Genomic DNA, 26,010 nt, shown 5'->3' with positions numbered 1-26,010 from the left:
CGATGTGCAACCAGATGACCCGATTGGCGCTTTTTGTTTCTAGGCCCCCCAAAAAAAAAAACTTTAAAAATTCATATCTCTGGTTCCCCTTGTCCGATTGTATTCGTTTTGGTGTCATTTTAAAGATAAAAATATAATCTATTTTTATAAATTGGTGTTGGATTTTTAAACTGTTTCCTGTGTTTTATTTAATTACTGTTTTGTGATATTTGAATGCTTTACACTCTGTCTCCTAAGTTAAGCCTTGACGCTCGTTGCAAAGCTACCAAGGGTTGAGCTGGGGTTAATTTACTGAGACCTAACTGGACCTTAGTGGAGGTTAGTGGCCTATTGCTAAGTGTAGGTACCTACCTGCCCTTACCAATAACCCATTTTCCAACACTAAGGTAGTGGATGTAAATCTCCACTGGTTCTGAAGGGGGCTTTGTGCCCAGAGTGCTTCATCCTCCCAAGGACAGAGGTAGTGGATGCCTGTCTCCAGTGGTTCTGGAGGGGGCTTTGTGCCCAGAGTGCTTCATCCTGCCAAGGACAAAGGTAGTGGATGTAAATCTCCACTGGTTCCGGAGGGGGCTTTGTGCCCAGAGTGCTTCATCTTGCTCGTGGCAGACTCAGTAGCGTCAGTGCTCTTGGCGCTCATGGGCCAGCGGTGCTTGTGGCGGCGGTGTCCGTTGCAGCGATGCTTGTGGTGGCGGTGTCCTTGGCAGCGGTGCTTGTGGCGGTGGTGTCCATTGCAGCGGTGCTTGTGGCGGCAGTGTCCATTGCAGCGGTGCTTGTGGCTGCGGCGTCCTTGGCAGCGGTGCTTGTGGTGGCGGTGTCCATTGCAGCGGTGCTTGTGGCAGTGGTGTCCATTGCAGCAACTCAGCTGCTGGCAGTCCTGTCTGGGCCAGTGGGGCTGGTGCTGGCAGTCCTGTCTGGGCCTGCGGGGATGCTGCTGGTGGTCCTGTCTGGGCTTGCCGGGCTGCTGCTGTCGGTCCTGTCTGGGCCTGCTGGCGGTCCTGTCTGGGCCTGCAGGGCTGGTGCTGGCGGTCCTGTCTGGGCCAGTGAGGCTGGTGCTGGCGGTCCTGTCTGGAACTGCGGGGCTGGTGCTGGAGGTCCTGTCTGGGCCAGCGGGGCTGGTGCTGGCGGTCGCATCCTGGCCAGCGGAACTGGTGCTGGCGGTCCTGTCTGGGCCAGCAGGGCTGGTACTGGTGGTCCTGTCTGGGCCTGCGGGGCTGGTGCTGGCGGTCCCCTCCTGGCCAGCAGGGCTGCTGCTGGCGGTCACCTCCTGGGCAGGGGGCTGGTGCTGGCGGTCGCTTCCTGGGCAGCGAAACTGGTGCTGGCGGTCCTGTCTGGGCCAGCAGGGCTGCTGCTGGCGGTCGCCTCCTGGGTAGCGGGGTTGATGGCGGTCACCTCCTGGGCAGCGGGCTGATGGCGGTCGCCTCCTCTGCAGCGGGCTGGTGCTGGCGGTCGCCTCCTGGGCAGCGGGGCTGATGGCGGTCGCCTCCTGGGCAGCGGGGCTGATGACTGTCTTCTCCACCGTGCCGATCTTCCCAGACTCGCCGGGTTTCTTGTGCCCCTTCCCCACCTTGGAAGGTGTCGCAGCTGACTCCACACTCCCAACTGTACCCCTGGGAGCGGCTTTGGTGGCTGGTGTCTTCCCCCTCTCCCTCCAGGCACGGGCCAACGTTTGATGCTTGACAGGTGGGGGACTGTCCATGCTGTGGCTCCTTGCAACACTGGCTGCCCTGCTGCCTGGTGCACTCCATAATCCAGTGACTACTGGCACCACTGATCCAGGCGATGTTGTGGCTCAGGTGCTATGTTGGGACCTTGAAACTTGGGCCCTAGGGGACTGACGGGGTGGGGGAGTTGAGGGAAAGAGGTCAAGGGTGGACAGGAAAAGTTTCTTGGGAACACTGGGACGGGTAGCTGGAGGGGGTTTGGGAGTGGAGGAAGAGGTTGTGGTTGTAGGAGGTGTACATTTGGTGACTCTGGGTGAAGGTGCATGTGCTGGAGGCTGTCGTGAGGTGGATGGCTGTTGGGTGGGTGTGTGCCTGCGTTTGTGTACCTTGGGAGGTGGCATCACAGACAAACTGGGAGAGGACACATGGGATGTGTGAATTGTAGTGGGTGTGGTGACTGCACGTGAGCGGGGTGTGGTGGTGATGGAAGTAGTGGCTGTAGATGTAGTGCATGCAGGTGTGAGTGGAGACGAGACTGGGAGGGTGGAGGAGGCGAGGAGGAGGGGGACACAGTGGAGGCAGTGGATGTTGCTATGTCTGCATGTGTGTGATGTTTGTGTGAGTGCCTGTGGGATGTGTGGTGCTTATGTTTGCCTGAGCTTCCTTTTTGTGTTGGGGTGTGTGCATGCTGGTTTGATGGTGTGCTTGGGGTAGGCTGAGGTACAGGGGTGTGGGTCTGGGTAGAGGAAGTTCGAGGGGGGAGGCTAGAGACAGGGACAATGGCTGCCATCAGTGCTGAGGCTAGAGTCTGAAAAGCTCGCTGAAGGGCTGCCTGACCAGAATGAATGCCCTCCAGCAGTGCATTTGTCTGTTGCAACTGCCTCTCTACACCCTGGATGGCATTCAAAATGGTAGATTGCCCAACAGTGAGGGACCTGAGGAGGTCAATGGCCTCCTCACTGAGGGCAGCAGGGGTGATTGGGGCAGGGCCTGAGGTGCCTGGGGTGAAGGTGATGCCCACCCTCCTGGGTGAGCGGGCACGGGGCAAAGGCTGAGGGGCTGCTGGGAGGGCACTGCTGGAAGAGGGGGTCGCGGCTCTACCTGCAGATGGGGGGGCACAGATGGGCCCGCCACCACAAGGGAGCTCCAATCAGAGGACGGATCTGTGTCACTGGTGTCAGCACCTGTCCCTGCCGTGCAGCTCCCCTTGCCCTCCGTCCCACTGGTGAAATCCGACTCCGTAGTGTCGCCTTCCAGGGCCATGTGGGATGCAGCTCCCTCCTGCTCCGGTGCCACTGCTCTTCCGCCTGATGATGCTATTGCACACAAGAACAGGGAGATCACAAAAAGGGGGGGGGACGACAGAAGAAAGACATGTTGAGTGCATGCATTACCGCTACCGTTGGCGGACACGACAGACACAGAAGCCTCCTGCACTACGCCGCACACTTGGGGTCCACTATTCAATCCCTGGGACATGGCCTACAAAGCTATGGGTGACATCTGCACACATGGATGTCACAGGAGCCTGACTAAGTGTAGTTGGCACTGTACCCAGGTGGGTGGGGTGCCACAGGGCCTGCCAGAAAAAGGAGACCTAACTAGCACACTCGCCCTGGCCTAGGGGAACCCCCAGCCCACCTCTTCCACCCAGACACCTCCACTGCACATTGAATCAGCATAATGAGAGTGTACTCACCCCCTTGTTGCTGCTGTGATGCCCTCAAGCGCCCATCCAACTCCGGGTACGCCACCGCCAGGATCCTGAACATCAGGGGGGTCATGGTGCGACGGGCACCCCTCCCACGTTGGGAGGCCATCCCCAGCTGGGCCTCCGCCATCTTCTTGCCCCAGCGGCGAATGGCCTTCCATCTCTTACGGCAGCGGGTGCTCCGTCTGTGATAGACCCCCAGGGTCCGGACGTCCTTGGCGATGGCACGCCAAATATCCTTCTTCTGGTGGGCGCTGAGCTACAGGAATTGTACAGGGGAAAAAGAGAAGTTACTTCCAACGGGACCGTCACAGTCATTGGCCCGCCTCCCTACCCTTGCCATGTGGCACATGCACTTACCGTTGTTTCATGCACACCTCATTCTCCCCCCCATCTTTCATCCACCCCACTCCACACAGGCATAGCCCATACAGCATGCTACCAGTGTACTTACCTGTTTGTCTGGAGGACCGTAGAGTAGCGTGTACTGGGGAGGACCCCATCCACGAGTTTCTCCAACTCCTCCGATGTGAAGGCAGGGGCCCTTTCCCCAGATGCACGAGCCATTGTCTCTTCCAGACTGAGGTCACAGCAGCACTTACAGTGTAGGTCCTCTCCTGTAGAAGATAAGGTATCGAGTGATTGAACAGATAGAAAATGGCGGTCACGTCCACAGCGGTGAGTACCGTCACCGCCGGCGTACATCGTCATTGGCTCCTGGGACCCATAGGGTCCAATGTTAACCAATGCAGAATTGTGCAGAATGGGAGATTCGACCGCCTACCGCGATGGTGTACAACGCCAGCGCAGTTACCTCATTTCCCATTGTCCCACTTTACAGGTTAGGTAGCCGCCATTTCAGGGGCCCACATGGCTCTATTTTTAACTGCGTCACACATAACTAGGCCTAGACTCAACACACATACATGCTTATTTCGGATTATGAAGTGTGTTCTGTGTTAGCTGTGTGTACGTACCTCTGAGTTGGTTGACTCTGTGCTCGCTGTTGTCCTTCATAGGCACTGTCCGCTGGGACATGTGAGGAGATGGCGGCATCCTTCGGTGTACAGACCGCTGGTGGACCTGTCGACAATGGAGGAAAGACATGTAATCATCACATACAGGCTAGATCGTGCCACAATCCTGGAACTGTGTGCCCAGTTGGAGCCAGACCTGATGTCAGCTATCCGCCATACCACATGAAATTCCCCCTCAAGTGCAGGTGCTGTCAGTACTCCATTTCCTTGCAAGTGGGTCATATCAAACAACAGTGGCCATAGCATCAGGGATGTCCCAGCCTATGTTTTCCAACGTGTTGTCCAGAGTGTTGTCTGCCCTGCTGAAACACATGCGGAGCTACATCGTTTTCCCTCAGGTGGAGGATTTGCCTACAGTGAAAGGTGACTTCTATGCCCTGGGACATATCCCCAACATCATAGGTGCCATTGATGGGACACATGTGGCCTTGGCAGGAGTGAACAGGTGTACAGAAACTGGAAGAGTTATCATTCGATGAATGTGCAGATGGTGTGTTTGGCAGACCAGTACATCTCCCATGTGAATGCCAAATTCCCTGGCTCAGTGCATGACGCGTACATCCTGCGGAATAGCAGCATCCCTTATGCGATGGGTCAACTCCAGAGGCACCGTGTGTGGCTATTAGGTGAGCACCTGGAACCAAATCAGTAGGAATAGTTGTCTGGGTCTGGGGATATCCCTACAGGTTATTGTGTGTCTAACAGTTGTCCCACACCTTTTTCAGGTGACTTTGGTTACCCCAACCTGTCATGGCTACTGACCCCAGTAAGGAATCCCAGGACTAGGGCAGAGGAACCCTACAATGAGGCCCATGGGCGAACTAGGAGGATTATAGAGCGGAGCTTCGGCTTCCTGAAGGCCAGGTTCAGGTGCCTCCATATGACATGTGGTTCCCTATTCTACTCACCAAAGAAGGTGTGCCAGATCATCGTGGCCTGCTGTGTACTTCATAACTTAGCTTTGCGACGACAGGTGCCTTTTCTGCAGGAGGATGGTCCAGATGGAGGTGTTGTGGCAGCTGTGGAGCCTGTGGACAGTGAAGACAAGGAAGCAGAAGAAGAGGACATCGACAACAGGGACTCGGTTATCCTGCAATACTTCCAGTGAGACACAGGTAAGAAGACAAACCTGCCTACTACATGTAATTTAACACTACTACCTCTCTACTGTCTGTCCTTTTCACCCAGTGTACGGTCACTGAGTTTTCACTTTCCCTTATGAGTTCACAGATGTGGGTCCCACTGTGTGACATCTGCTTTGTTTCCTCATGGACTATAGCTGTGTGACATAAGTATGTTGACATTACAATTGTAAGAGCATTTTGTTACTGTAATTGCTAATACACTAATTCGAAATCTCAGACAGACTCCAGATTGTTTTGTGCCTTAAGGGTGTTTATTTCAGTGCCCAATATTGGACGGTGCTGTAAAATGGGGAGGGCGATGGTGGAGGAATGTCCATGGCAGAGTCCAGTCTATCAGTCTCACAGGTGCATTGTCCAAAGGGGGAAAGAAAGTGGAGCTGGGGCAGTTTGAGAATGGACAGGGTGACAAGGTGGGACAAAAGGATGACATTCAGGGCTGTCTCGTTTCTAGGCGGGGGTCTTGCCATCATTCTCTGTCTTTGTCCTGGATCTCAGGGACCGTTTGCAGGGTGGTTCTCCATCTGCAAGGGGTGGGGTGTTGGTGTGGTGGTCCTGTGGCGGTGCCTCCTGTCCTCTAGCGCCGGCGGAGGTGGTGGGCAGTTCATCGTCCAGGCTAGTGTCAGGGGCCCCTTGTTGTGCCACAGTGTCCCTCCTGGTGTTGGGGATTTCCTTCAGCACCCCTACGATTGTGCCCAGGGTGGAGTTGATGGATCTGAGTTCCTCCCTGAAGCCCAAATACTGTTCCTCCTGTAGCCGCTGGGTCTCCTGAAACTTGGCCAGTACCATTGCCATTGTCTCCTGGGAATGATGGTACGTTCCCATGATGTTGGAGAGGGCCTTGTGGAGAGTGGGTTCCCTGGGCCTGTCCTCCCCCTGTCGCACAGCAGCCCTCCCAGTTCCCCTGTTTCCCTGGGCCTCGGTCCCCTGAACGGTGTGACCACTGCCACTGCCCCTAGGTCCCTGTTGTTGTTGGGGTGGTGGGTTAGTCTGGGTTCCCTGTAGTGGTGGACACACTGCTGATTGACGTGTCCTAGGGACAGAGGTATGGGCCCAATGGGTGGATGCTGTGCTGGTGTTTCCCGAGGGGGGAAGCTCTGTGGTGGCCTGTGACTGTGTGAGGGGAACCAACTGTCCCGAGGTCCCAGATGGGCCGGGCTGGTCGTCTAGATCCAGTTGGACAGAGCTTCTGTCACCACTGTGGGCCTCTTCTGTTGGTGGTGTGGACATGTGTGGACCCTCCTGTGCGGTGACATTGGGTAGGGGTCCTGCAGGGGTGTAAAAGCATGATTATTGCATCTGTGTGTACCATGGTGTGCAATGGGTGGGTGACCATGTACCCCAGTGCTTGCATTCCTGTGTGGGACCTTGTGTGATAATGGTTTAGGGGGGTGTATGGGTATGTGCAGTTGCCATGCTTTGGTATGGGTGTCCATGCTTTGGTGTTGCATGCAGGGCTTGGGTTTGGGATGTGTGGTTAGTGATATTGGGACATGTGTGAAGAGTTGGAGTGATGGGGGTGAGGGCGAGGGTAGGGGTATGTGATAGCATGAGGTAGGGTGGGGGATAAAGTAGTTAAGGTTTGACTTACCAGAGTCCATTCCTCCAGCTACTCCTTCGAGGCCCTCAGGATGCAGAATCGCCAGAAACCTGCTCCTCCCATGTTGTTATTTGTGGGGGAGGAGGTGGGGGCCCCCCGCCAGTCCTCTGTACCGCAAGGTGGTGTCTGGATACCATGGAATGCACCTTCCCTCGTAGGTCGTTCCACCTCTTCCTGATGTCATCCCTATTTCTTGGGTGCTGTCCCAATGCGCTGACCCTTTCCACTATTCTGCACCATAGCTCCATCTTCCTAGCTATGGAGGTGTGCTGCACCTGTGATCCGAATAGCTGTGGCTCTACCTGGATGATTTCCTCCACCATGACCCTGAGCTCCTCAGAGAACCTGGGGTGTCTTTGCCGTGCCATGGGGTGGTGTGGGTGATGTGTGGGGTAGTGTGTGTTATAATATGTAGGGTGATACTTAGTGGTGTGTTGTGTGGTGTGCGTGGATGTTATGTGGGTGATAGTGTTGTGTGCCTGTGGATGCCTGGTTATAGATTGTGGTGTCTCTTTCTGGCCTTCTATCGCAATTGTGGTTTTAAGGGTTTGTGGGTGATGTGGGTGTGTGTTTTATATTGTATTGGGTGTGTGGGAATGGTGTGTGTATTTGTATCAGGTGTGTGTATTTCGAATTGTCCAATGTGGCTGTGCTTTGTATATGTGTGTGTATTTTGAGCACGGCAGTGGAATACAGCGGTTGAAAGACCTCCGCGTGGATACGTGGGTCGTGATAGTGTGGGTGTATTTCTGTTGGCATGATGGTGGAGGTTTTGTTTTCGCCAGTTTATCACTGACCTTTGGTGTGGCGGACTTGCGTGGGTGTCTGAATTTTGGCGGATTCCAAGCTGTGGGTCATAATAGCTGTGGCGGATTTCCGCGGCCGCGGCGGTGTGTTGGCGGTCTTCTGCACAAGGGTAAGCGGCTTTTTCAGCCAATGTTGTAATGACCCCCAAAGTTCTTAATTGTAATGCAGTGGACCCAACTGGCCAGGAACACCAGGCAGAGGACCGTGGGCAGAGAAGTGCATCCTCAGGACGTTGGCGGGCACAGCTCCTTTCATCCACTGAAGAGGAGGAGGAGGAACCTAGTACTTCATCAGGCAGGGGTAGTGAGCTCACATGGAGAGATGCTGTAACATCTGCAACAGACCAGGTGGAGGCTGGGGACACTGTGGGGGAGGGGGGCACTGAACTGGACACCTTTGGCCTGGGGGGAAGGATTTTGACTCTCCCACATACACACAGCCACACACAGCTGAGGTGTCCCCAGAGTAGGCCAAATCAACACCTGGGCCTGTCACTGACCCCTCCCTCTTGAGGCCACCAGTCCACTAGTCCCCCTCCAAGGGCCTGCCAAGTTGACCCGAGAAGCATCCCTGTTCCTGACACCCCACACAACTCATGTGTGACCCAAACCCATACTGGTATTGTCACCCATCTGGATGCATCCTAGGAAGTAGTAGTGGTATCTGAGGTGGAGGAAGATATGTCCTCTTGGAACCTACTGCAGATCGATGATGAACTGTATAAGTTCTGAGAGGAACATGCTTGAAACATGGACACACTCAATGTCAAGCTCACTTCCTTAGGTACAGCTATGTAGTCTGCCCTGCCCCAGTGTCCATCCCACACCACCCGCAATGTGTGTCCCTGTACCCAAACTGTTTCCCTTCGTACCCCTCGTATTCCTTGTACTTCTCATCTGTCACAGTTCCTTGTGCTGCCTAGTCCTACACCTGCCAGCCAGAAGGAGTCACACAGGTAGGGGATCTAATTGTCGTGCAGAAGAAGAATGACCATGATGAAGAGTGATAGGATTGTGTTTAGACATTGGACATTTTTTTACACCTGGCGTTTCCTGGCACATTTTATTTATTCTAACCAACACCCTCCAAGTCCCCTGCCCATTCTGCATGAAGACCGTTATTTGATTTACTTTTCCCCTTCCTAATGGACGGTTATTTCATGGCATTATTTTTTTATATTATATATAAAAACTCATTGCCTTGTGTAGTTCATTGAATTTGCTGGAATCAAGTATGGAAGTATATGTCTAGAGTGGTTTAGCTATGCTTTCAGCATAATACCTTTGTACACAGATGGTTCAACTAATAAACATGTCTTACCCTCATTTAACAACACTTATATGACCTACAACCATATTAAGCTGCAATTCGATGATGAATTCTGTAAGTCCTGAGAGGAACATACTTGAAACATGGACACACTCAATGCCAAGCTTACTTCCTTAGGTGCAGCTATGTTGTCTGCCCTGCCCCAGTGTCCAACCCACACCACCCTCCATGTGTCTCCCTGTACGTCTACCCAAACTGTTTCCCTCGTACCTCTCATATCTCTTGTACTCCTAATCTGTCACAGTCCTTTGGACTGCATGGTCCTACACCTCCCAGCCATCAGTAGAGAGCAGAGGTAACAGAGAACCAAGAAAATTCATTTGGGGTTGCTTGAAATGCTTCCATCTTCCTCTTTGGTCACAGTACCACTCACAGGCACCCAGGTGGCCAGCTGGTCAGCTTGCTCAAAGGAGCCTTTGAAACAGAAGAGGGGGTTGAGAGCCCACTGCCTCACATTCCAAAACAGTTTGCCCTTTGCATCCTGGTAAATGCATTTCATAATTAGTGCTTACTTCCAAATCAGCTCTAGTTTTACACCCATGTTGGTGTAGACATTGCTGTAAATCTCTAGACACGTGTTTCTAGGTTTAGTCCTTTATCACCATAGAATGAAGGAAATTCATCTGGGGTTGCTGGAAATGCTGCAAAAATCCTCTCAGGTGCCAGTGAGTGGTACTGAGACCTGAGAGGACATTGGCAGCGTTTCCAGCAACCCCAGAAAAAAAACCTGCTGCTTTGTACAGATGAAGGGCTAAACCCAGAAACACATGTCTAGAGATAAGCAGCTCACGCTGCACCCTCTAAGGTGAAAAACTACAGATGAAGTAAACATGAATTTGTACTGCATTTATCACAATGCAATGAGGCAAACTTCATGCTGGGGTGGGCAGCAATGTGCCCACAACTGTTTCCTGTTTAAAAAGGCCCCCTTGAGCCAACAAGTTGATGAACTTTGGTTGGTGCACCTGGGTGCCAGTGAGTGGTACTGAGACCTGAGAGGACTTTGGCAGCATTTCCAGCAACACATCTGTATCATCTGTAAATACAGTACACTACAAGCTCTTCAGCTACAGATTGAGTGAACATGTGTTTGTAATAGATTTAACATAATGCAATGGGGCAAACTGCATGCTGGAGTGTTAGGCAGTGTGCCCCCAAATGTTTCCTGTTTAAAAAGGCTCCCTTGAGCTAACAAGCTGATGAGCTTTGGTTGATGCACCTTTACACCAGTGAGTGGTACTGGGAGCTGAGAGGACTTTGGCAGCATTTCCAGAAACCCCAGGAAAAAGCCTGCTGCTCTCTACTAATGTAGGGCTAAACCAACTAACACGTGTCTAGAGATATACAGCATACGCTGTACCCACTAAGGTGAAAAACTATATACTACAGAGGAAGTAAACATGAATTTGTACTGCATTTACCATAATACAATGGGGCAAACTGCAAGCTGGACTGTGAGGCAGTGTGCCCAACTGTTTCCAACATCATGGTCTATTTTACCCAACACTGGATACAGTTATGTACAGCACACATCCTGAAGTCCTGTATTCCAAGATTTACTCATAAATGATTATGGGGGAAGAGGAGGCAAAATGGAAAAAACATTTGTCTAGGATCCCACAATTTGGTCAGTTGGAGAAGCTGGGCTTAATCCCACTTTTACTGGTTTTACGTTGTGCAGATCAACCACTAGATGTATATGCTTTGCCTTCTACCCTCCTTACCAGCCATAACCTCCCTCCCTAACCGTAAGCCTGCTGGCATCAGCGCACCCCTCATCCATATCATTGCTATACCTTTTGGGCCCTGTGATTTTGTCAGCGAGTATCTATGTCATGGACTTTGAAACCATTTGTGACTACTCCTCTCCATAAGAGATTTGGGGGCATAGTTATGAGCCCCTTGAGCCACAGGAGCATCACTTTTTGTATAGCTCCGGCCGTGCACACTACTAATTCATATCTATGAGGCCATGCCAAGCCACTTTGCGTAGTCTTCTAGCTAAGGAGTGAGGCAACGCTGAGCAAATCACTGTGTTGCCTTACTCTGCACTTGGGTGCCGTTCCATGAGTGTTGCGGGGGTGCTCCCACACAACACCCATGGATTTTGACAGTTTCCCAGAGTGGCAGAACAGTGTACACCTGAGGATGTGCAAAAACCTTACACCTCCTGAAGTGATTGTGAGAAAAGGCCTTTTTTTGACCTGGTTAGCCCACGACTTTATGCCTGATGTATGATGTGGCCTAGGAAGTATAGTGCCCAGGGCCCCTGCTTCCCAGGTTCCCTGGGCCAGATCTCTTTCCCTAAAACTGTTGTGATAATTTAGCACAATTGGACACCCCTTTTGCTGCCACTATAAGGCAGGTTGTACCATATTATATGTGAGGTCATAGCTGCATGACCAATATACTCCCACTGCGTCCTTGCCAAACCTGGGACATAGTGAGTGAACAGAGCAGCCATTTTAATACATCTGCTGGACACTGGTCAATAAGAGTTTCCTAGCTGCATGATGGCCACTCTGAACCCTGGGTTGTTTGGTATCAAACAACTCAGAATTATAAATCTGAACTGGTACCAGTATTGGATATGCCCCAAAATGTACCCAGGGGTCACCTTAGAGGTGACCCTGCAAAAGCTAACTACCTTGGCATGGTTGCTGACTGGTTCTATCCAGCCTGCTACCTCCAGACACCCAAACTATAAACCTTGGGGGAGAGATCCATCTCTCTGGTTTGTGGAACAAAACCCTTCCTGGGTGGAAGTGTTAACACCCCCTCCCTCAGGAATGTGCACTACCCTGGCAGCGAGCTTCAAAGGGCTAACCACATTTTAAACTCGACCTCCAGGCATGATGCTAGCAGCAGATGGCAACCCTGAACCCTGTGCAAACCACCACTTTTGACAGGAACAACAGTGGAAAACTTGAACAAAGGGTAGGCAAAGAAAGAGAGGCCCCATCTGGCCTGAACCACCCCTAAGGTGTTGCCTGCAGGTGGGCACTCCATTTCCTTTTCCTCTATCTTAGATGGAAGGAAAATAGCCAATCAGGTATGGGGAAGTGACCCTTCCCACTGGAAGTGGTCATTTTAGTGGGTGTACCCACCCAAAGGTAGGTCACCCATTGTTCACTACCAGTTTCCCCCTAAAACGCCCATACAATACAGTATTTAGTGGGCACCTCTAGACAAGGAAATTCAATTTAAAGGACAAAAGAAGACCAGCACCAAGAAGATCCAAGGCATGAGAACTGTGGACCTGCTGTAAGAACGAAAAGGCACCAAACCCTGCCTGCTGCCCCCAGGACCCGACCATCGCTGCTGAGGAGCTACTGGGCAACTGGAAAAACCCCAGAGGACCTCCAGCTTTTTAAATCACTATAGAACTCCCTCCAGAGTGAAGGTACCACTCTGCAACAGCAAGAAACCAGCAAACCTTTGAGGGTAACTTCATTGACCAGCCACTAACTTCTAAACTGGAAGTCACAGCTGGACCCAACAGCACACCAACAACTGCAAGGACAAACCCTGCAAGAATGCCAAAATTGGTGGCACTGCATCCTCCAGTGGTCAACCTGTACCATTACCATGGGTATTAGCCAGCTAACATCAGACACCAAGAGAGCCAGCCTGCCCGGGGCTGAAAAGGACGAGGAAGGAAGCCTCAGTCAAGGGACTACAGGAACACCCTAGAACCCCTCACCAGAGTGCCCCTTTGTCCTGCAAACAACCCTTGAATCAACTTAAAGCCTTCTCCCAAGGGCATCCTTGTGCACAGCTCTTGGCTCACCAATTCGCTCTGCTCCCAGCTGCCCTGTGCCCTGCAATGAAGAACCTGCAGTCCCTAAGGGTCCCCCACCCCATGCAACCTCAACAGTCCAAGGGGACCCCAAGGAAACATCCTTAAAGTCATCTATGCAGTGCTTTCCCAAGTGGTCCCCCACAGTGGCCCTGGACCAGCTCCAGAGACCTTTAATCATGGCTCCTGCTGGACCCGGGAGCTGCCCAAACTTCTCCAGCTTGCACAGTGTGCCCACCGATGACCTCAACCAACTTGCTAAAGAAGAACTTGGTTAACCAAATGCACAATTTGTTGTGTATTTCTAAAGGTGACGTCCAATGATTCTTAAGGTGCATAATTACGCACAAAAAGACTATTTCTATTGAAATTCAAAAATTCATATCTCAAAAAGATAAACTTGGTCTTTAAAATTACATAAACATCTAAAGTATTTTTATAAAGTGGTCTCGAGTTATTCCTTTGAGTTTGTGAGTTGCAAGATTGATGCTGTGAGTACAGCAAATGTTTTGTACTTCTGCAAGATGGCCTAATTGCTCAACCAAGCTACCTTAAAAATTAGAGCATTAGGTGATTTAGTTTTTACCCCTGTAAACCAATGTGTGGTTGCCTGGTCCCCCTGCACAGTGTGCCTAGCTTGGCACACTATATAGAGGGCCAGCCTCCATCAGTGATGCCTACTGTACTATTACACTATATGAACATTTAGGTATGCACTATACACACACATTTTGAGTCAACCTTTCATTAGCCAACATGGTATGATGTGGTATACTCTTATGAGCCATATGTGAGCATATGGGGATGAGTCACAACCGTAATATTAGACACACACCATATACTTCTGACATTTAATCCACACTTTAGGAGCATAAGCATTTAGTAAAGTCATTTTTAGGTATACTTACCGGGGTCTGACATCTACCTAGTGTGAGGCGTCTGACCAGACGTCACACCCATATATGTAGCAGAGATCACTGCAGGCTGTGTATTTCTGGGCAACATTACATGTCCTACAATGATATGTGTGTTTTCAGTTTACATTCTAGTTGACACGTGATGCACCATGTTTTCTAGTTCATTTCACAGGTTTGGCACCTGGATTACATGGATTCCATGTAACGTATATATGAGTTGACTGATTACAATGTAAGAGTTGGGGCCCTCTCCTGGCCACATATATGTGCCAGTTTGTGCTGATGGAAGGGATTGATCTGCTCCTTTACATCACCTGCCTTATGGTGCTGGGATCTCTGTTCCATTGTGTGACTGTGCTCTGGCTGTATGTGGCAACAAAAAGGAGAGGTCATCAGACTCAACCAAGTTATTTGAAGTTGTGCAATCTGCTACATATGTACGCAATTACATCTACATGCCAACAGCAGTGGTAAGTGAATGAGGGACGTTATCTTTTGCCATTTACCAGTGTTAAGTTGATGAGGCTGCAGTGATGGGCCACTGTTTGGAACTGGGGAAATAGAAGTTGCTATTTCTGTCAAAGCATTCTCACAATTGTAGTGCAATGGACTAAATGAGACACATGAGGATCTAACTCACCATTCAAATCGCACATACTTGGGGCAACATTCAAGGTCATATTTGTAGAGTATCACAGACATTGATTTTTTAGTGGCATTGTTAGTATCATCACATATTAACTGGCACCACATTGAGGTTATTACTCATAGGCAGTCCATGGAGCAGGTAGGGGTCTATAGTAAAGAGGATGTTCCTCTTAAGTGTGATGAGTGGAGGCAGCGTTTAGTTTGAACACCAGGAGGAGCTCCGACCACCTCTATCCTGCAGTATTTCTCCTTCACCCTCCCACTTCTTCTTGATATATGTCACCGTACGTATATCCTCCCCCAATACAGTGACAGCCGTGGCAATTTGCTGCCATAGGGCTGCCTTCTGTGAGGAACTGCTGCTGTGGGAGGGAGACCATGCAGTCTTTTGTAGTTCGTCACTATGAATTTGAGGATTGTTCGAAATGGGGTCTTTGGTTGGCAGTCAGGTTACCCCCTGTCCAAGCAAGGACCCTTACTCTAGTCAGGGTAAAGGAGAATCACCCATAGCTAACCCCCGGTCACCCCCTTGGTAGCTTGGCACGAGCAGGCATGCTTAACTTCAGAGTTCTAGGTTTAAAGTATTTGTACCAACACACACAGTAACTTAATGAAAACACTACAAAAGGACACAACACAAATTTAGAAAAATAGGGAATATTTATCTAAACAAAACAAGACCAATCCGACATACACAAGTCAAGTTATTAATTTTAAAAGCAAAAGAGTCTTAAATACTTTTGTAAACAGGTAAAACACGGTTAGCGTTGAAAAGTACCTTGGTAGCATCAAAATAACAAGCACAGGTGAGTGTGCGTCGAAAAAGGTAAGAGGCGTGTTGATTTCTCACCCGCAAGCGAGATTGTGCATCATTTCTCCTTCTCCGGTTGGGTCGGCATGCGTTGGTTTTCCTCTCCACAGGAGAGTGATGCGGCGATCCGGGTAGCGATTGGGTCCGGGCAGGCGTTGTGTCATTTTTCCGCACCCAGCAAGTTTTGCGTTGAAAATCCTGCTGCACGGTGTTAGCAAAACCGCACTGTGTGGGTTGCGATGTTACCAGCCTCCGTTAGCGATGCGGCACGTCGTTTCTCCACCCGCGAGCGTTAATCATCCAGCCGCGCTGCAAACGGTGAATTGATTTCAGCTGTGGAGCCAGAAAGTGCGTTGTTTCTTCAGCTGCATCTCAGAGTGTGCGTCGTAATTTCCCCGCACGGCGGTCGGTGCTTGGATTTTCAATCTTGGTCTGCCAGCTTCACCTGTCAAGGCCCCAAGAACTGGATAGGGCACGACTTGGCAGGGCAGGAGTCTCAGCAGAGAGTCCAGGTGCTGGCAGGGTCTTTGATGGCCCTGAGACTTCAACAAGAGGAGGCAAGCTGAGGACAAGCCCTTGGAGATTTCTTCACAAGCAGGAATGCACATCAAAGTCCAGTCTTTTTCCCCTTTCACCAGGCAGAAGCAGCAACTGCAGGATAGCTCCACAAAGCACAGTCTCAGGCAGGGCAGCACTTCTCCTCAGCTATTCTGCTCTTGTCCAGGTAGAGGTTCCTCTTGCTGTCCAGAAGTGATCTAAAGTCTGTGGTTTTGAGTTCCCTTCTTATACCCATTTTGGCCTTTGAAGTAGGCTTACTTCAAAGGAAAGTATCTCTTGTTTGTGAAATCCTGCCTTGCCCAGGCTTCACATGTCTATCCGCTCCCAAAGGTAATCTAGGCTTTTATCATATTTAAAGGCAGCCCCCATGTTAACCTATGAGAGGGATAGGCCTTGCAACAGTGAAAACCGAATATGGCTGTATTTCACTGTTAGGACATATAAAACACATTAGTATGTCCTACCTTAACCATACACTGCACCCTGCCCAATGGGCTACTTAGGGCCTACCTTAGGAGTGTCTTACATTTAAGAAAGGGGAAGGTTTAGTGTAAGTCGAATTGGCAGGTTTAAAACTGCACACACAGACAAACTGCAGTGGCATTCTGAGACATGATTACAGAGCTACTAATTTGGGTGGCACAACCAGTGCTGCAGGCCTACTAGTATCATTTGATTTACAGCCCCTGGGCAACTCTAGTGCACTGTACTAGGGACTTGCCAGTAAATCAAATATGCCAATCATAGATAAACCAATTGCTTACACATGTAGTATAGGAGCACTTGCACATGAGCACTGGATAGCAGTGGTAAAGTGCCCAGATTAACAAAAACAGCAAAAACAAGAGTACAACACACATCAACAACCTGAAAAACAGAGGCAAAGAGTTAGCGGAGACAGCGCCAAGGATGCCAAGTCTAACAAGGATCAATTTGGTCTCCTCCTCTGTATAATTTATCTTCCTCCTGAGGGGTAGCATTTCTTCAGAGCAGGCATGTGCAGTGTTGGTGTTGAAAATCCAGTGCCTTGGATGTGTTCTGCTTTTATCTGGTTTTTGGTGTAGGGTTGCAGGTGGTATTGATAGAGTGCAGGTGTTTGTAATTACGATGATTCTGGTCCAAGATAGAATAATTCGCCCTGAGTGCAGATAATCTGCCCCGAGTGCTGAAAATCCACCTAAATCGGGAAGATCCACACTCAGTGTGGATATTCCACTAAGACTTTGGATGATCCACCCCAAGTGTTGACGTAAAGATGCTACTCGTAGCTTACCTTTGTGAATACTGAAAAGTTGTAAACTTACACTTTTGGTCTAAGCTTAGACAGAAAGTATTAGTTTAGCTTCTGAATCAGGGCCATAATGCTTACATTTCCTGTACCATGGCACAATGAAGGAAATTGACTTACTATTTTGTGATAAGCTTTCAAATTGCAATTCACAGAAATTAGTCCCATGTCAGCCATCAAGTTGAAAGTTAGCAAACAGGCACTTGCCGCTGTATCTTGAAGCACATGGATCAAACCTTGCACCTTTGTTTTTTTATGTTTCACTGTCACTACAAAAGAACCTTGACTCTCCATTGGCTTCATTGCTGCCCAAGTATATACTTTGGTCTTTGACGGTGTAAGTTCTGGTAATTGAGACAGTTCATTTTATTTTTCTTTGGGTATTATATTTCTTATGCACCACAATATTGAAAGGTATTGAACATCCATTTATTTTCAGTGTGCAGTGTTTCTATTATCTTGTTGCTTTGGCATGTTGACTTTTCTTTGACTGACATTTTTCTTCACATGCAACCAGTCTCACATGCACATTTCTCAGAGGTAAACATGGACACAGCACAATCACTTCCCTCACTTCCATCACTTATTATTGAGGTGAAGAAGTGTTTGATGATGAGTTAGATGATGATTGTTAGAAATAGAGTCTCTAGTTGGAAGTCGGTTTATACCCTATCCAAGTAGGGACCCTTAATCTAGAAAGTGTAAGGGAGATACCCAGTTCAGATAACCCCTGCTCACCCCCTTGGTAGCTTGGCATGAGCAGTCAGGCTTATCTTAAAGCAATGTGTAAACCATTTGCACATGTCACATAATAATACATTGAAAACACTACAAAAGGACACCACACCAGTTTTAGGAAAATAGCCAATATATATTTATCTGTGTAAAGTAAGAACAAAATGCGAAAAATCCAACAAACAGTAATAAATATATGAATTTTGCAAGTATTACTTAAAAATACAGTTCCTTGAAATCAAAAGCTCTGTCTGGGAATCACGGTCTGGTGAACAACAAACTCAACAGTTCAGGCCGGCCGCAGTGTCATGGGCGAGCTACGGTGTTGGAAAAACCCGCTAATAGTAATTTGGAAGTGCATGGCGTTGTGATCCTTGGGATGAGATCTGAAGTACGGTATCGCTGGCGTCATAGGCGCCAGTTCCAGAGGGTTGATGAAGGGGTAGTTGGGCCCTTGAAGTCACACGCATTGCAGATCGACCTCCAGGCTGATGGTGAAGTCAGGATCTCTGGCATTGCTGGCATTGGGGCTGTGGTGTGAAGTGAGATGATGTGAAGTTCAGTGCCCACAGGTCATTGGGCAGGCAGCTGCCCAGTTATGGCGTACTGCAGTGTCAGTGGGACCAGGGCTGTGGTGTGAAGTGGGGCAGTGTGACATGTGGTGTTCCCAGGTCGCGGTGCAGGCAGTGACATCTTCATTGTTGAAGCGATGTCATCGGTAGGCCCAAGGTTGCGGTACGATGCTGGGTGGGCTCCATGCGGTGCTCATAGGTCACGGTGCAGACAGAAGTGTCTGTTGATGATGCTGGAGTCGATGGCACTGGCGTAGGTTGGCCGGGGCTGTGGTGTGGGATGGGACATGCTAGTTGTTCCTCCCGAGTGATTTCCTCAGGCCACGGTGCAGGCAGTGGTGTTGGTGTCGGTGTCATTGTACAACGTCGTTGTCTGGGATACCAAGGCTGCAGTGTGAGCTAGGTGGGGCCCACAAGTCATGGAGCAAGCAGCAGCTCAGTGACAGCATTAGGTGGCGGTGGCGATGAGAGTACGGTTGTGATGTGACTTGGGGCACGTGCAGCATTGTCAGTTCACAGTTCAGTCAGGGGTGGCATTGATGGCGTTGTGGTGGTTTTTCTTCTGTTGAAGCACAAAACACATAGTTCCCAGTGCTGTAGGCAGATAAAGCTGAAGTCTTTGATATCCCTGAGACTTCCAACAGGAGGCAAGCTCTACTTCAAGCCCTTGGAGAAACTTCACAAGCAGGATACACATCAAAGTTCAGTCTTTTGTCATCTTTAAGGCAGGCGCAGCAACTGCAGGCCAGCCCAGCAAAGGACACACAGCAAAGGGACAGTACTCCTTCTCCAGCTCTTCAGCTCTTCTCCTTGGCAGGGGTTCCTCTTGATCTAGAAGTGTTCTAAAAGTCTGGGGTTTTGGGCCCACTACTTATACTTATTTCTGCCTTTGAAGTAGGCAAACTTCAAAGGAAAGTGTCTCTTGTTTATGAAATCCTGCCTTGCCCAGGCCTGTCCCCAGAAACACTCTAGGGGGTTGGAGACTGTATTGTGTGAGGACAGGCGCAGCCCTTTCAGGTGCAGGTGTCAGCTTCACCCTCCGACTCTAGCCCAGGAAGACTTACCAGGATATGCAGGACACACCTCAGCTCCCTTTTTGTCACTGTCTAGAGAGAATTCACAAACAGCCCAACTGTCAGTCTGACCCAGACATGGATTCCACAGGCAAGCAGAGGCAGAGAACTTTCTAAAACTGTCATTTTCAAACTGTCAATTTAAAAACCTACTTTATCAAAAGCTGTATTTTTAAATTATGAGTTGAGAGACCCCAAACTCCATATCTCTATCTGCTCCCAATGGGAAATTACACTCAAGAGGAATTTACCTGCAATTCCATGTTAATCTATGGGAGAGATAGGCCTTGTAATAATGAAAACTGAATTTGGCAGTATTTCACTATCAGGACATGTAAAACACACCAGTACATGTCCTACCTTTTAAATACACTGTGTCCTGCCCATGGGGCTACCTAGGGCCTACTATAGGGGTGCCTTACATGTACCAAAAGGGAAGGTTTGGGCCTGACAAGTGGGTCCCCTTGCCAGGTTGAATTGGCAGTACAAGACTGCAGACACAGACCCTGCAGTGGCAGGCCTAAGAAATAGATACAGGGCTACTCTTGTGGGTGGCACAATCGGTGCTGCAGGCTCAATAGTAGCATTTTATTTACAGGCCCTGGGCATACATAGGGCACTTTACTAGGGACTTAATAGTAAATCAAATATGCCAGTCATGGATAAACCAATCACTAGTACAATTTACATAGGGAGCACTTGCACCGTAGCACTGGTTAGCAGTTGTAAAGTGCACAGAGACAATATACCAGCAAAAACAGAGTCAGTCCAGCATACCATAAAAATAGGAGGACAGAAATCCAAAAGGCAGGGGAAACACACCAAAAGATGCCAGGTCTAACAAAGATCAACCTTGTTTAGTATTTATTTGCCTCAATTGATGTTGCCGCTTAACCTTGTGGGGGTACATTGAACTTTGCTTCTGGAACATTTTGGTGGCCATTTTGTCTTTGCGCCATGACTCACTTTTTCCTTTGCTTTACACATATCACAAAGTGGTTCTATTTCTCACAGCCGTTGATATCTGTCCAATGGCACGACACTCTCCTTTGTGTGGAAACAAAAATTCACATATGAAACACAACTTCTTTTTACAATCAGACCTCACTTTGTGTCCTTCAGCTATTTGTTTCAGATTACTTTTCACACTCATAACTGACTTGCTTATGGCACCTCCTGTCTCTGCGTCAGCAACTTGTATCTCAGTAAGTTCTTCAGCTCTGGCAGCCATCAACACACGCTCCAGACTAAGGGGCTGATTTAAGATCCCCTAGCACCTCCTTTCACCACATTAGTGTATTTATTTTTCACGCTAATGTGGCCTGTAAGAAATGGGGTTTGTGGTTGGCTAGGATATGTACATAGGCCAGGCAGAACCCACCAACCCTAGTCAGGACGAGAGAGTTACACACCAAAGATAACCCCTGTACACCCCCTTGGTAGCTTGGCACAAGCAGTCAGGCCTATCCCAGAGAATATTTATAAAGCGTTTGCACAACACACACAACACACGTGACACACTATCCCCACCCCAAAGGAAACACAACACCTAGTTTTTATAAAAATCAACTGTATTGTACACAACATCATTAGACCAAACACAACATGGCAGTACTACCCTGCTACTGAAGCAGTTTTTAGAACATTACACAGTACTACTACTCTCTGAAAGCCAACAGTAGTCACATACAACACATAGGTTACTGGTTATCCTGCAACATCATCAGTAGTCAGGTAAACATTACTACAAAAAGGCACATGTCATAATAAACATCTCATTATAAATGGAACATTAGAGAACACATGGCAAGCCATGAGAACAGATCATCTAAATGCACAGACATCATTAGGAATGAACATATCATAAGAAACACTTCCCAAGTGGCAAATCATTAGTAGAACCCACATGAAACCACATGATGTACATAGCGTGCAAATCTTTCTAATAGGCACATATCATAGTACTCCGACTACCTCACCAGGGATGTCAAGACCTGGTCATGAATGCATCCTCACCAATGCACCTAACACAGAGCACGTCTGGGAAGCATACTCATGCCGTCCTGGTGCTCATGGCTAAACAAAAAAAGGAGGTAACCACACCACTGTTCCTCCTGTGTACCAGTTACTGCGCTGCCACGCTATTGTGTAGAGGCACGCTCTGCTCCCTCGGGAGCTCCCACCCTCCCACTACTATAGAGGGATGTTCAAGTGACTGGTCCGGATCAGGACCTCCGTCGAGCTTCTCCTCCCACTTCGGTCAGAAGTTACGTTCCACGAGCAGCGACTCCTATCTCTGGACCGATTCAGATCCCCCCCCTTGCAGTCCAGGTCCTCTGTGAATGGGTATGGTGAGGGGAGAGAATGGTGGCTCCAGCCAGCACCATCTACCACCGTTGTTGGAGACTGCGCATCTCCGGCCACACACAAGCCTGGCGGAGTGAACCTCCTCGCTTGGGACCCCACCCAGCCTAGGGTCAGGCCCGAGGATCCCTGTATCAATGGAGGGGCTCTGGCAAAGGAATCTTCTCCTTCCGGCACATCCGGTGTCCTTCCTCTCATGGTTTCGGGACGCAGTGGTGAAGTCACCTAATGAGGTGTCTGCCTGTGTCTCAGGGGCACGCACCTGCGCGCCCCAGTCCCCCGGGGGCACCAATATGAGGTGCACTTCTCGCACTTTACGATTTTGTTGAACCCCCCAGATTGCAGCAGTGATTTACTCGCTCAGGGAATTTTACATCCGATCCAGTGCTTCTCATGGGCAGCAGCAACTTAAAAGACAGCACTCTTCACCCACCGACAGGCACAACAGTAAAACACTCTCCTTGTGCTGAAGATACAGCCATAAAAGCACTCTGCCTGTGCCTCAGAGATTATCAGTTGAAACACTCTCCGGTGCTGGAGGACAAGAAAAGCTGCAGGGGAACATGGGCCACAGCACCCAGCACCTGGAGACAACAAGTGGAAGAACAGGGCTGTAGAGCCCAACAAACAGGCCAGCACAAGAAGTTGCAGTCAGTGGCAGTTCCTCCTAGTGCCCCACCAGGGCACAGTTAAGCACAACAGCAGCAGTTCAAGGCAGTTCCTGGTGATTCCCTCCAGCAGCATTCTGTGTCCAGGTCAGTCCATTAGTGTCTCAAAGTGTCCCTCAAACATTGGGAAAACCCCCTGTACTTATACTCAGTTGTGCACAACTTTTACAAAGAGGGGGAGAAGAGTTTCAACCTAGGAATGTCCCCTCTCCTTCAGCACAGCCTCTAGACATCAATCGGGGGTAAACAAGCCCTTTGTGTGAGGCCAGGGCACAGCCTTTACAAAAGTGGTTTTGACCCGCCTCCCCTTCTCTCAGCCCAGGAAGATAATTTAATATGTAGATGCACTTGTGTGACACCGCCACCCTCCCTGTGTACAGGCGGTCTGAAAAGTATGGACAAAGCCCAACTGTCACTCTGCCCCAGACGTGGATTGGAATCAAGCAACAAAACACCAGAGTCATAAGCACAGAGAAAAGCTCACTTTCTAGAAGTGCCATTTCTATAATGGTAATAAAAAATCCACCTACATCAGTAAGCAGCATTTCTCACTACCATTACAACTGTACTAAACTTACCTACACTACCCCTCATAGATCAGACAATACCCCCTAAACAAAAGACCAAGAATTTCCAATGCAATCCTATGAGGAAGGCAGCACTAACAGCAGTGAGAAACCAAATAGGATGTTTGTCACTACCAGGACAGGCCACACAACCAGGCACATGTCTTGCCTCTTACATACATAGCACCCTGCTCATAGGGGTACCTAGGGCCTACCATGCGCTAGCAGGCCTTACACCGGTTTGAAAGGCTACTGTGGGTGGCACAAGCAGCACTACAGGCCCACTAGTACCATTTAATGTACCGGCCCCAGGTATAGAGATACCACTGTACAAGGGACTTTCAGGTAAATGAGATGTGCCAATTAGGTGTAAGCCATGGCAAATTCTTCAGGACAGTGCTTTTTTCTTCGGGTTACTTATCCCTTATCTCGTCACCAGTTGTAATGTCTTGTCCAGCATGGGTACCCGACAATAACTACACCTCACACTGAGCTGTAAATGAAACGTCTTCATCTGTGTGCACTTGTGAACCCCCATATTCTAAATCACGCTTTCATTCCATTCTATTCAAGGGATTACGTCACACTGTTACAGAGTCCACTGGGAGTCAGAAAGGTTCCATTCTAAATCATGCAGATGATGTTTTCCCAGGGTGAAACCTGAAGGACAGATTAGGCTTATTCTGCTGTGCTCTAACATAGCTTAGGTAGGAGAACTGTATATCTCTCCTAGTGACAGTATGGTGGGACTATTTTTGTTTCACTCTCCTTGTCACAATTTTGCTTTATTTGTGTTTTATCATCCTAGTTATTGCAATACATGCCATTTTCTCTAAGATGCAGTTACTTTAATAAACCCTTATTGAATTATATTCTGCCTCTGTTTGTTTTGCCTGTGTGAGACTTCTGCAACTGAGAGAAAGGGATAAGATCTTATTGACCACGATTCCCCTGAGGAGTCTTTCTTGTCATGCGCCTGGTTGCCAAATCATCCCTGCTCTTGGGTAGAGATGAGGTGCTGCTGGTTAATTGGAAAACCCGGATTAGGCTGACAGGTGTCACATAGCATGAAATTGTACTCAGTACCCCACAATCTATGCGATTCTGCCTCCCAAGTTTAGTAGCCTCAGTAGGATAATGAGAACCTACATGACAGGTATCATCCCTCATACCTGAGTAAGGAAGCCTGTAGTGCAGAGAGACACAGTCCCCCTTATAGGGCAGGGGTTCGGCAATCTGAGTAAGCAGCTGTAATGAGGCAATCATCAATCAGCATGCAGTCATGGTCATCTAGCTGGAATCTCCCTCTGATTCTAAGTAATGCAAGGCACTACACTTGGGGGCATATTTATAATGCCCTAGCACCACTTGCGCCACATAAACCTAACTATTTTTGACGTTAATGTTGTCCAACGAGGCCGAAAACCCTGCACTGCATTTACAGAGTGGCACAATGCTTGCATTGCACCACTCTGTAACCCTTTGCGCAACATTATGCCTGTGCATAATGTATGCAAATGGTGCTTTCCCCCGTTAGGGCAGCCGAAAAATGGCGTAAGGAAATCTATGAGATTTCCTTGCGCCATTTTTTTCGGCACTTTTAACGCCTGCTCAAGAGCAGGCCTTAAAAGGAGGCTTCCATTCTTTAGAATGGGGCCCTATGTACTCTGCAGGAGTAGTGCTAATATTTTGGCACTACTCCTGCAGAATACATCAATAGCATCATGAGAAATTACGCTATTGCCCCCTATCCTGCACCATGGTGCACCGTATTTTAAATAAGGTGCACACATGGTGGCGGTAGGGGATACTAAGGGGAGCAGGGAAAGTGGCCCTGCGCTCGTTGCAGCGTCACTTTCCATAAATCTCCCCCTTGGTACTTCTGAGGAATTTGCCTAGGACATGAAATGCATGCACAAGCAGCAGGCAAAAGAGGCTCAAGAAAAGGAATTTGTAGAACTGGAGTGTGACAAAGTCGGGATAAGGACTGATGTTTTATCAACCATGCGTGATATACAATGGCGGCAAGCTACCCATTAAAAAATGGCAGATGTCAAGCACTAACCTGTTCATCCTATGGAGAGAAGGAGAGAAGGACAGAAGGAGAGAGACACTGGTGTCGCAGCGCTGGATCCAGATGCCTAGTTATGGTGCTTGAAGAGCCGGTCTTACCATTGATAAATTACATATCAGTCAAATAACTAATATCTCATAACCCATGTATAGCTTACTGTTAAACTATGATGTGCAAGCTAGATGTACCTGTTAGGGTCCCCTTTCCTGCTTTTGATGGGTCTCCCTCTCTCTAGGAATTTTCAGAAACAATGTGGATTACCTGTATTTATATAAGAACCTTGAACCTTCGAAATTGTCTATCACTACTCCCGTTGTTATCCAAGATTAGTCCCTCATCACCTCATTTAAGCCTACCTAGATGTTCCTTGATTTCCAGTGGATATCTTGTGTGTTTCACCTTGATGAGATTTCCCAAGATGCTGACTCATTCGGCTCAAAGACATTTACATAGGCAACAATAAGAAGAACAAACTCTCTGGAAATTAAATTCTCCAGATATTCATGGGTTAATCATTGGAATGTACTAGTATTGTGAGGGACGCGATTCAGTGTTTAAATCACACTGAATACATAGGGTTAGTATCAAGGATTACAGTTCATATTGTATCACTATAAAAACATAGGGTTAATCAATAGTGTTCATCTTAC

Source organism: Pleurodeles waltl, chromosome 9, assembly GCF_031143425.1.
Source record: "Pleurodeles waltl isolate 20211129_DDA chromosome 9, aPleWal1.hap1.20221129, whole genome shotgun sequence".
NCBI classification, from domain to species: domain Eukaryota; kingdom Metazoa; phylum Chordata; class Amphibia; order Caudata; family Salamandridae; genus Pleurodeles; species Pleurodeles waltl.
This window is presented reverse-complemented; position numbering follows the sequence as displayed.